Source organism: Nothobranchius furzeri, chromosome 6 (genome assembly GCF_043380555.1).
Source record: "Nothobranchius furzeri strain GRZ-AD chromosome 6, NfurGRZ-RIMD1, whole genome shotgun sequence".
Lineage (NCBI taxonomy): Eukaryota > Metazoa > Chordata > Actinopteri > Cyprinodontiformes > Nothobranchiidae > Nothobranchius > Nothobranchius furzeri.
The window spans coordinates 71,805,190-71,816,244 of record NC_091746.1 but is presented as its reverse complement, the minus strand read 5'-3'; the positions used below and the strand labels follow the sequence as shown (position 1 = coordinate 71,816,244).

Here is an 11,055-nt window from a genome sequence, read left to right as displayed (position 1 = left end):
ATGTTTCCCAGTTCGGAAGAGATAGCGACCGCGTTTGTTTGTGCTTTAGTTTCCTCGTCACTCCAAAAGTGTGGTGCTGTGCTGCGACTCGCCATGTTGCTCCCAACTTGTTGTTTACTTCCGGTGTTCTGGCGCATACAAGACATCTCACTACTCAAAAGACCAAGATTCCTTGCGAACAGAGCATGGGCAGAACACACGCTTTGATGGGGATATCCCGGATATGCGTTTACACGACCAAACATTCGGGTTAGAAAAGGGTTACCCCAAGTGTAGTAACCGGTTATGAGCATATCCGGGTTTTTGGCGGTGTTTACAAGGACCTGCAGAACCGGGTTATTGTGAATATTCGGGTTTTAAAAGGGTTACTGGCTGCATGTAAACACACTCAGTGATGTTCTCAGCTCCTAGGCGATCAGCATGACAATCAATCAAGGGGCTGTGAGTGTTCATTAGGGGAAGCCTCTGATTGGTGGGTAGAATCTGGGCTGATTCTACCCACCAATCAGAGGCTTCCCCTAATGAAGGTGTATATTTGGGTGGGTGTGTTGGCACAGGTCAGCCTGAAGCAGACCACCTTGGGAAGAGGGCTGAAAACAGTCAGGCTATGCTAATGTGGACACACTCTATGCTATTGACCCTTTGCACGTGACGTCACGCCACTCATGTAACCGCCCCCTTCGCCATGATGGATGGCAAAAAGACCATTTACACCGGTTGAAACTCAAGTGAAGGTAGTCAAAAGAAGCCAGTTCGTGGCCTTTTATCACTTTTATTTACATTTATGTTTATTTATATGGCAGATGCTTTTATCCAATAAAACTTATGGGGCATGTTGTGATCTGTGGGGGAAACCGGAGTACCCGGAGGAAACCCACGCATGCATGGGGAGAACACGCAACTCCACGCAGAAAGACTGCAGCCAAGTTTCGAACCTGCAACCTTCGTGCTGCGAGGCAACAGTGCTAACAACTGCACCACCATGCAGCCCATGCATCTGATTGGACAGTAAAATGGTTTTAGCTTGCTTAGTGGTTGTCTGCACTAAGAGACAAGGATGTGAACACAACTCGTTTTGTTGTTTTAATAACTCTGATGGAGACTGAGGACGGAGATGAACTGCAGCGATCAATCAAGCGGACTAGCAGGCCTCAGATTTGCAGCGAACATGTTTTTAGCGGGTAAGATTAACGTTTATTTATTTCACGAGGAAGACAGGGACAGGGATAAATGTGGTGTGTTTATACTAGTTATTGATAATCCTGATGGACGGGTATTTTACCACGGAGGCTGCGCTCCGTCCACTGTAGTGTAAAGCAAGATAATTAACAATATTAAAGCTCCAATGTATGATTACGTGTGTTAAAATTACGTTATTTATTTATTTATATGAGCGTCGGCGTTCAGAGATCTTCTCATTCCGGTGTGAGAGCAGCAGCTGAACCCGGTAACACCACCAGCAACAGAAGCTGGTAGGGATCCGGACTTTTTAACAATCAGCTTTGGTGTAAAGTGAAACGCTGTTTATAACATAAAGTTATAAATCCAGAGAGGTGAATTTAGGCAAAGTCAGCAGCATGTTTACATCGGTGAACAGCTGCAGAGAGAACGTAAGCTATCGTTGGTAAGCTAGTTAGCATACCGCTCTCTATGAGCCCCCGCTAGATGCGCTACTTCTTCTGATAACTGAACTGGGCATTAACTAGTGGAAGGAATGCTGGAGGAGTTTTGTTTTTGTTTTGATCGCAAAAACAATTTGAGGCTCTACTTTTCCCTTTGTTTAGTAATCGTGTCGCTCACTGTTTACATGCTTTTGCCGTCCAGCATGGTGGACCCACGTGATTAGGTGACGTCGGTGCAAAGAGTCAATAGAACATGTGGAGCTGATGCTAGTGGGAAATGACAAGCCCCCACAATGCAGCTCAAAAATTGAAGCAATTCCGGAAGTACCAAAAATTGCAGTTCCACCCTCATCCACTAGGGGCTGGTGTCAGAAGTGAGCAAATCCTCATTGACTCCCATGTTAAAAATACCAATTTCACAGCAGAAATAAACATGTTTACAGCCTGGTTCCAAAACATGTTTTAGGTTTAAATGATCTAGTTTACACTCATGACAACTCTGAGGGGGGGGTGAATTTTTTTCTCACTCTTCTGTTTAAGTGTATTGAAAGCCTAAAATTCTGTATGATTAATGAGCATCAGACCCACGTGACCACAGAGCTAGCTCCGTGGAAAGGCCTCAGTTAAGCCTCGGTCTGGCCTGGAAACTGCTCCGGGATTTTGAGTCTCTGTGTGTGTGTGTGTATTCTGTTTTGGATATTATTTGTGCAATTGTTGGACAAAATGACTTGCTGTGGCATTAATTGCACTAATAGAGCGTCCAAGGAGTCTCCACTTCATTTTTTTCGGTAAGTAAGATTATATTTATGTATTTTAGGTCACTGCCGAGCTGAGCTTAGATTTTAACATGTACTGTTTAACCATGAAATTTAAATGTAATAGGGTAAAACCCAGTGCATTTAACATAATGCTGCACTTTAGAAAATGGGTTGAAATATAACATGTTGGTGGAGCTGGGTTCCCACTATCGGCTTGTGGAGCTCTCGGGAGACTGATGTTTTCCACCCGTTCTCCCCTCCCCGCAGCTCGGCGCGTCTCTGTCTGATCGCGGCTTCTGTCTGCTGTGCGGCTGCCGGCTTGTGGAGGTCTCGGAGACCTCTGTGTTCCACCCGGTTTTACCCAGCAGTCAGCCCGGCGTATCTCTGACTCAGAAGCTCTGGTGTTGTGCACAGTTAACTCCGGTTGTAGCTAGGTTGCTACCTCCATTAGCTTAGCTCCCACCTCCGTGTTAGCTTTGGGTTAGCTTCAGGTTAGCTTGTAGCTAGTTCCACCGGTGTCGTCAGTTGATCCCAGCCTTACAGCCCCACCCTCAGCTCCACCTCTCTTCCCTTTTGTGGAATTGTCTGGGCTTGACGGAACCTGCGACACGGTCAAAATGGCGGTGGTGGCCACCTCCCATTTATCTTCAAAAATGTGTTATTGGAGGCTATGGAAACCCATTGTCCAATATTTATATGTCGATGGTGAAAACAGATTTGGTCAATGGCGCCCTCTCGTGGTCTGGCTTCTCTGTGATGCAACTGCTAGTTTTGAATGTTCAGTTTAAGAAACATTAAGACAATAAATACATTTAAACAAAATAAAGAAGTCATAAACTGCTCAAACAACAAGTTAGCACCACATCAAAGAAAACCGATAAAAACGAGGATGTGGTGTTGAGATTATAGTTAGAAAGCTAATGAAAAGTCAGTGTACTGTTTCTAAAAGAAAGGTAATTAAATAAGGAGATACGTTATTGGTATAGGTGCTGTCTGCTCCGTGGCCGCATCCACAGAGGAACTAAGAACATTCAGTCCTTCACAATAAGAGTCTCTCACACACACACAACCCACGGAGTGTTTATTAACACTTTTGTCTGATAAAAATTATCAGATGTCTGATCAGCTTCTTCTCATCCATGAAGCTTCTTCAGCTCTAAAGCAGGTTAGTATCAGACCTCTAATGTAATCAGAAATAGTTCCACTGACTGCATTCAGTTCCTGGTTTGCATTTTTAAAACTGATGATCCTAACAGGTGCAGACACTGTTCTGGTCGCATGTCCTCAGGTATAAGAATCTGTGAACCTGCCTGGGAGGATGAGTCAGAGCTGCTCTGCAGGTGTGAGGGAAAGCCTCCAGAAAGAGACATTTTTATAAGTTTGAGAGCAAGTAAACATATCTGAAGAAGGAAGTAAACACACTGCACTTCATCCAAAGGAGTGCTCAACAGCTGCTACTGGCAATAAAAAGGAAGGCTGGAGCACTCGGGTCAAATAAAGTATTTAATAGGTGCAGGTAAAAAAAACAACAGCTAAAGTTTTGACATTGCTGTCTTCATCAGAGTTGATAATAATACATAATGATCTCAAAACAGAAGTAGATTAACATCAGAAAAGTCATTAAATTATAAATTTCATTAAAAAATGAAAGATGATTACAGGTTTGAGTTGAAAAAGAAAACAAAAGATTGATGTGAAAGCAGCTTTAAATAAAATGGTCTTTAGCTGTTTTTAAGTGTCCAGACTGGAAGTCAATACGGCGTCAGGAAAAAAATAGTTCTGTCAAACACGCTCTTAAATAAAGGCAGGGAATTAGTTCCGTATAAATAATTCATTTTTGTTCATCTCTACCCGAGTCATACCAGAATGCCTCGCGCTGACCCCCTTTACTCTCCCCCCAGGGACTGAGCTGTGGATCCGCCCCTGCCGTGCAGTGCCCGCTTCCACCAGCAGAGGGCGCTGCTCTCCCCCGGTCCAGCTGCCTGAGCGAGGACTCCTTTCCTCCCACACTCGGTTCATCTCAGCCACTCGTGTTTTCCGCTCCGTTCCAACACTTTGCTGCACTTGGTTGTTTTTTTCTGTGACGGTTCGTGGTTTGAATCGAAAGAAGCAGCGGGACCTGTGGACCGGACCGGACCGGAGCAGGCTGGTGTTTCACCGTAACGGTCCTGATCCTAAACTAAGCCTTCTCCGACCGCTGAAGGTAAAACATTCACTAACAAGTCAGTTTTGCTGTGGTGATAAAAGGAAGTCTGTAAATAATCGGATTCAGATTATAAACAGACTAATTCACGTGCCATTTTAGGCGACAGAAATCAAATGGAAGTCTTTATTGTTTTTATAAGTTGGCTCTTTATATTTAACTGGAGTTTTCTGAGGTTCGTTGGAAAACAGCTACATAAAAACCAGGTCATATTTTGGGTTTCAGGAACGTTCACACTGGAGATGCACAGGTTCTGGCTTCGGGGCCGATACCGATTCTTCAGCTCTGACAGACCCATTAAAAAATGAGTTTATCTTTTAAAAATGACCCAGACTCCTGAAATGCACAAGGAAAGTTTTTGTGAAAAACTTAATGATTCTGGGAACTGAAATGTCTGAATGGAAGATCTGTGATTCCTATAGGGATATGAGGTTAAGCGTGTCTGCTATTCTCTTGTGGCTGTTTACTTGCTTTTTCTTTCGTTTTTCTGAACATTTTAATATTTCTGCATCATCAGGTTTTGTTTTTGCAGAAGTTTTAAAACATTAAAGCCTTCTTTGTGTTAACGAAGCTGTTTACATAAACAGATGGGAATGCATTCCGCTTTTCCTCGGATTCTCCTTCCGTCTTTTCAACTAGATGACAGTCCACAGTTTGTGGGAAAGCCAGGAGTTTAGACTCAGTTTAGAGAGAACACTCGGGCACACACACCTCCCGATAGATCTGCCCCTACCATTTCCGGCCTCATCACGTGAAACAAGCACCTGCCGGCATCCTGTCACCGCACCAAGAGCCTGGCAAATCCTGTCTTCTCCAGTTTACAATACTGTCCACGTTAAAGAGCAAGTCCCCCGCCTACCAGAGTCTTACTCCACTCCTACTTCCTGTTTGAAAAATGCAACATCATAATGTTAACGCCGTAGGGTGCCTCTTAGCCAATAGCGATGGCAGATTTAAATTCAAATGCAGTTGCAGAGTTTTTACCTGAAGAGGGCGCAACACTGACAGTTTTAGACAAAATATTTAAATTTTAACTAAGATGCACTAAAGTGCCAAATCATTGACTACGTGTGTCTACAGCACGATCAGACACTCATTTATAGTTTATCAGCAAAAGAAAGTTGTGAACGGCATTTTGGGGGTGACTTGCTCTTTAAAGTGCAAGTCACCCCCTGATAAACTATGTAAATGAGTCTCTAATCATGCTGTAGACACGTGGCCAATAATTTGGTACTTTAGTGCATCTTAGTAAAAATGTAAATATTCTGCATAAAACTGCTGTTGCACCGTCTTCTGGTAAAAACTCTGCACTGCATTTGAATTTAAATCTGCCATCACTATTGGCTAAGAGGTACCATAGAATGTTAGCTGGCACATTATGATGTCACAATGTTGTTGTGAGCCTGTGTGTGTGTGTATTTGTTAGCGGCTCCGCCCTCTGGGTCTGCCAGGCAACAGCATTTGTTGCGTTTATCAAACAGGAAGTGGGAGTTAAGACTCCCTCTTGCTGACTTGCTCTTTAAGTAACCAAACACGAATGTCCAGTGGGGGTGGGGTCATGAGCTTAACAGTTCAGAAGGTCATTGAACCTTAACCTCTATAGATCCAACCGTCACTCTGATCAAAATTCAGTGTTTATTCTAAGAAGCTGTTAACAAACTGTTGTAGACTGAACTTTGACCCCCTATAGTTGAGTTCATCTTCTGTTATCCACACAGTGAAGCATGGTGTTGGCAGCGTCATGATTTGTGAGTCCGTGTTGTTGAAAAGTGAAGCTAAAACATCCCGTTTGCAGACGCTACCACGTCTTAGGGCCATGTCAACGTGCTCATGATGTGGAACTATAAGCCCCGCCTACTCACGTGCAACATTCGTGGTGTTTATTAGACATTTAATTAACTAATAGCATTTATATTTATGCATACAGTGAACATCAGTCCTGATTATGAAACATCTGCGTTAGCAGTGACACCAACGCGAAGACGAACACCTCACCTTCTTCACCAGGTCGCTCTTTGGCGACAAGCGAACCAAAACCCTTTTTGGTGAAATCTAAAACACAAACAAGCGTCCACGCCGTTTTTGCTGACAGTATTCTTATCGTTTCACATCACAATGTCAATAAACGGACCATTAATGACAACCAGATGTTTTTTTTCTCACAAATCTTTGCTTAGCATGACAAGGAGACATTTGGGAAGTATTTTTGTAAACTATTTACTCTTTGGGAATGTTTTCACGTCTTGTGTAAGGCTTTCTAATCCCTGTGAGAGGGAATAGCAGCTGCTCCGAATGCCTCCTGGTAAAGTTTGAGGGAAACATCTGGGAAGAGCGTCCCGTCTCCAGCTCTCTCCAGACGTGTCCTGAAAGCGCTCCCTGCCCTCATGGCTGTGATGACTGCTGGAAGTTTCAGCACGTTCTCTGATTTTAAACAGTCTGAGTGAAAGAAACGCCAATAAGAATCTGGTTTACTGAGCTGTGCACAAGTCCGGATGCAGGTGTTGAGTCCTCCATGGAGCCAGATGTTTACAAAATCTTTTAAAGTGGTTTGAATTCTTGAGCTTTCTGGGTTTTTATTTAATGAAATACGTTATTTTCTGCATTATCAAGAAAGTACCAAAGAAAACACAGTTTGTCCGACTGGAAGAAGGATTAAGAGACACAAACCTGCAAACAGAGGGTTGCACGTTCAAGCCCCGCTTGGTCTGTCGCAGTTGTCGTGCCCTTGAGCATGACACGTCACCTTCCTTACCTGCTTGTGGTGGTCAGAGGAAGTGTTGACACCTGTGTACGGCAGTACGCCAACTAGTGCATGCGTGCTGAATCCCCCCTCCAATACAAAGAACAGGAGAGCCTTTGGGCGCAGGGGTACAGCGCCCGTGAAGACACGTGCACAAGACCAGCAGGGCAGAGTCTCAGCTCAGTCGGACATTCTCCAGTTTACTGTCCTTTGCTGTTGGAGAGCAGCTGAGTACACCTTCTGAACACTCTCCTGCATGTAAAAAGGTGGATTTTTTTTTTTACTAAAACACGGATTATTACAACCTTAAACTGGCAAAGGTAAGGCTGAGTTAATGCTTTTATCTTCATTAAATTAGCTTTGTTTGTTTTTATGCAGAATTAGCATATGTCTGTGAATATTAAGCAGGTTTTTGGAACAATTTTGCTGTTACCGTCTGTCGGTGTCACATAAGAATGGTGATTTGGTTCGGGTTAGGTGATATGTGGATAACACGCCGTGTATCATGCGGCATTCCCCAGGGCTCAGTTCTTGGACCTATCCTTTTCAACCTCTACCATGCCCCATTAGGTTCAGTCATAAGACATCATGGGTTCTCATTCCATTGCTATGCCGATGACACGCAACTCTATGTCAGTGCCACATCAGCTACATTCACTGCCTCTTCACAAATTGCTCCGTCAAATCTCTAGAAGAAATTAAGGTGTGGATGGAGCAAAAATTTCTCCAGCAATCAAAACTGAAGCCATCTTGATTGGTACCCCGCATCAGACCAAATCATCATCATAACTACTATCTCCTTCTCCGGCTCCAATATATCATGATCTCTGGTTGTTACTAATCTAGGTGTAAAAATGGACCCTCAACTTACAATAAAATCACACTTTAATCATCTCTGGAAAGTTTCATTTCTCCGGAACATTTCAAAACTTTGCAGCATCCTCCTTCTGCCCGACGCTGAAAAGCCAGTTCATGCACTGGTCTCCTCAAGATTGGACGTCTGCAATGTGCTTCTTATTGGGATCTCCGACAAAAACATTCAGAAGCTCAAATACACCCAGAATGCCGCTGCCAGAATCCTAATGAGCACAACACCCCAATTCTCCAAACGCTACACTGGTTACCCATCTCGGCTAGGACTGAATATAAAGTCTGTGTCCTAACACACCTCTGCATCCATGGCCATGCACCCTCCTACCTTACAGAACTCATTCATCCATATCACGCTACCTGCACACTTCGCTCTGTTCACTCAAATCTTCTGTAAATTCCAAGATCCAGCCTCAAGACCACGGGAGATCGTGCCTTTAGTGTCGCTGCCCCTCCACTATGGAATTCCCTACCTGACACCCCGAGGGCTCCCCAACCCACGGCAAGTTTTAAGAGACATCCTAAGACATTTCTTTTTAGTAAAGCTTTTAATACCTAACTGGTACTTAGTGATTGTCTTAACTTCTTTGTTTTTTATTGAGTACTATTTTCAGTTTATCTTTTTTTTCTTTCTTTACTGTTGCCCTTTGAGATCTTTTGATACAAAGGGCATTATAAATAAAATGTCTTATTATGATTATTATTGTTTTTTAGTTATTAATATAATTATATTTTCATCATTATTATTGTTTTAGTTATTATTATTATTTTTTTATTATTATTATATTTTCATTATTATTATTATTATGTTATAATTCTTCTTATTATTATTATCATTATTTTGATTGTTATTATTATTATTGTATTTACTATTATTATTATAGTTATTATAATAATAATAATAATAATTATTATTATTATTATTATTATGTTATTATTAATATTATTATAACATGGGGCGACGGTGGCACAGGAGTTAAGTGCTCACCTCGTAATCGGAAGATTGCAGGTTCGAGACCCGCTCAGTCTGTCGCTGTCGTTGTGTCCTTGGGCAAGACACTTAACCCACGTTGCCTGCTGGTGGTGGTCGGAGGGACCGGTGGCGCCAGCCTTGCCTCTGTCAGTGCACCCCAGGGTAGCTGTGGCTACATTGTAGCTCATCCCCACCAGTGTGTGAATGTGTGTGTAAATGGGTGAATAACTGATTGTGTTGTAAAGCGCCTTGGGGGGTTCCAGGACTCTAGAAGGCACTATATCAAATACAGGCCATTTACCATTTACCATTATTATTATAATTAGTTATTATTATCATTATAATAGTTATTACTATTATAGTTTTCATTATTAATATCATAGTTATTATTTTATTATAATTATTTTTATCATCATTATTATTATTATTATTTTAGTTATTATCATTATTATTATTATAGTTATTATTATTTTATAATAATAATAATAATTATTATTATTATTATAGTTATAATTTGTATTATTATTATAGTTATTATTATTATTATAGTTATTACTATTATAGTTATTGTTATTATTATTATTATATTATTATTATTATTATTATTGTCATTATTATTATTATAGTTATTATTATGTTATTATTATCATCATTATTATTATTATTACTATTATCATTATTATTATTATTATTATTATTATTATTATTACACATCTGAAATCAGCCCAGTTGTCACAACCTCAAATTTCAGACTTACTTATTAGAACAATGAGTGCTGAGGCCATTTTAATAAGACGAGCCAGTAGAGTTGGGGCTAAAGCCAGCCTGATTATTTTAGTTTGACACCAAAGTGGAAACACAGCTGAGTGAAGGGCGAGTTTTAAGGGAAGAAGAGAGTTAGCCGGAGAAAACTCAGAACTGGTTTTTCCCAGAAATATAAAATGAAGCAAATTCTTGGAATGAACGTAATGAAAAAAGCATTCTTACATGTGTATTTGAAAAACAGGAAGAATCATGTGAATTCTTAGAAAGCAAACAATGAATAAAGATGCTGACAGGCTTGTTTAAACCTGCCAAACCGCCCACGTGTTCACTAAGTGTTCTGCAGTCTCGACCAGAAGCTGTAGGTGCTTCAGAGTACCATCATAATACCCGGAAGAGCTGATAAGATGTTACTCCGTAAAAGTGACCTCTTCTGTTCTTTTCCACTCACAAAAAGATGATGCAGGAAAAGATCAGTTAGAGCTGAAATACAAGTCCTATTTCTGTTTGCAGCCATTTTCATCCTCTCATTATGAAACTATGAAATACATGTAGGTGATTTCATTTCAAGTATAAAATATGAAGAAAAATGTCATTTAAAGCAGTGACAGTGGTCGTCCGGGTGCAGTTTTCCATCTACATTTTCAAACATGCAGTTTATTCCATCCATCCATTTTCAGCCACTAATCCGGGGTCGGGTCGCGGGGCAGCAGCCTAAGCAGGGCGGCTCACACTGCCCTCGAGTCTACTGCGAGCCCCTCCCGGATGACCGAGCTTCTCACCCTATCTCTTAAGGGAGAGCCCAGACGCCCTGTGGAGAAAACTCATTTCGGCCGCTTGTATCCACGATCTCGTTCTTTCGGTCGCTACCCAAAGCTCATGACCATAGGTGAGGGTAGGAACGTAGATCGACCGGTAAATCGAGAGCTTCAATTTCTCACTCAGCTCTCTTCACCACGACAGACCGGTACAACGCCCGCATCACTGCAGATGCAGCACCAATCCGCCTATCGATCTCACGCTCCAGTTTTCCCTCACTCGTGAACAAGACCCCGAGATACTTAAACTCCTCCACTTGGGGCAGGACCTCCTCCCTGACCCGGAGAAGGCATTCTACCCTTTTCCGA

At 41.9% G+C, this 11,055-nt stretch overlaps 1 protein-coding gene across 1 annotated transcript in view; it reads left to right on the top strand.

Annotated features, from left to right (window-relative positions):
- Positions 1-4,338: 4,338 nt before the first annotated feature.
- ghrb (growth hormone receptor b) overlaps positions 4,339-11,055 on the top strand; it is a 39,640-nt gene continuing 32,923 nt past the window's right edge. Inside the window, exon 1 of the mRNA XM_070552536.1 lies at positions 4,339-4,583. The gene's annotated coding sequence lies outside the window, so the exon portion shown is untranslated. The remainder of the gene's footprint in view (positions 4,584-11,055) is intronic.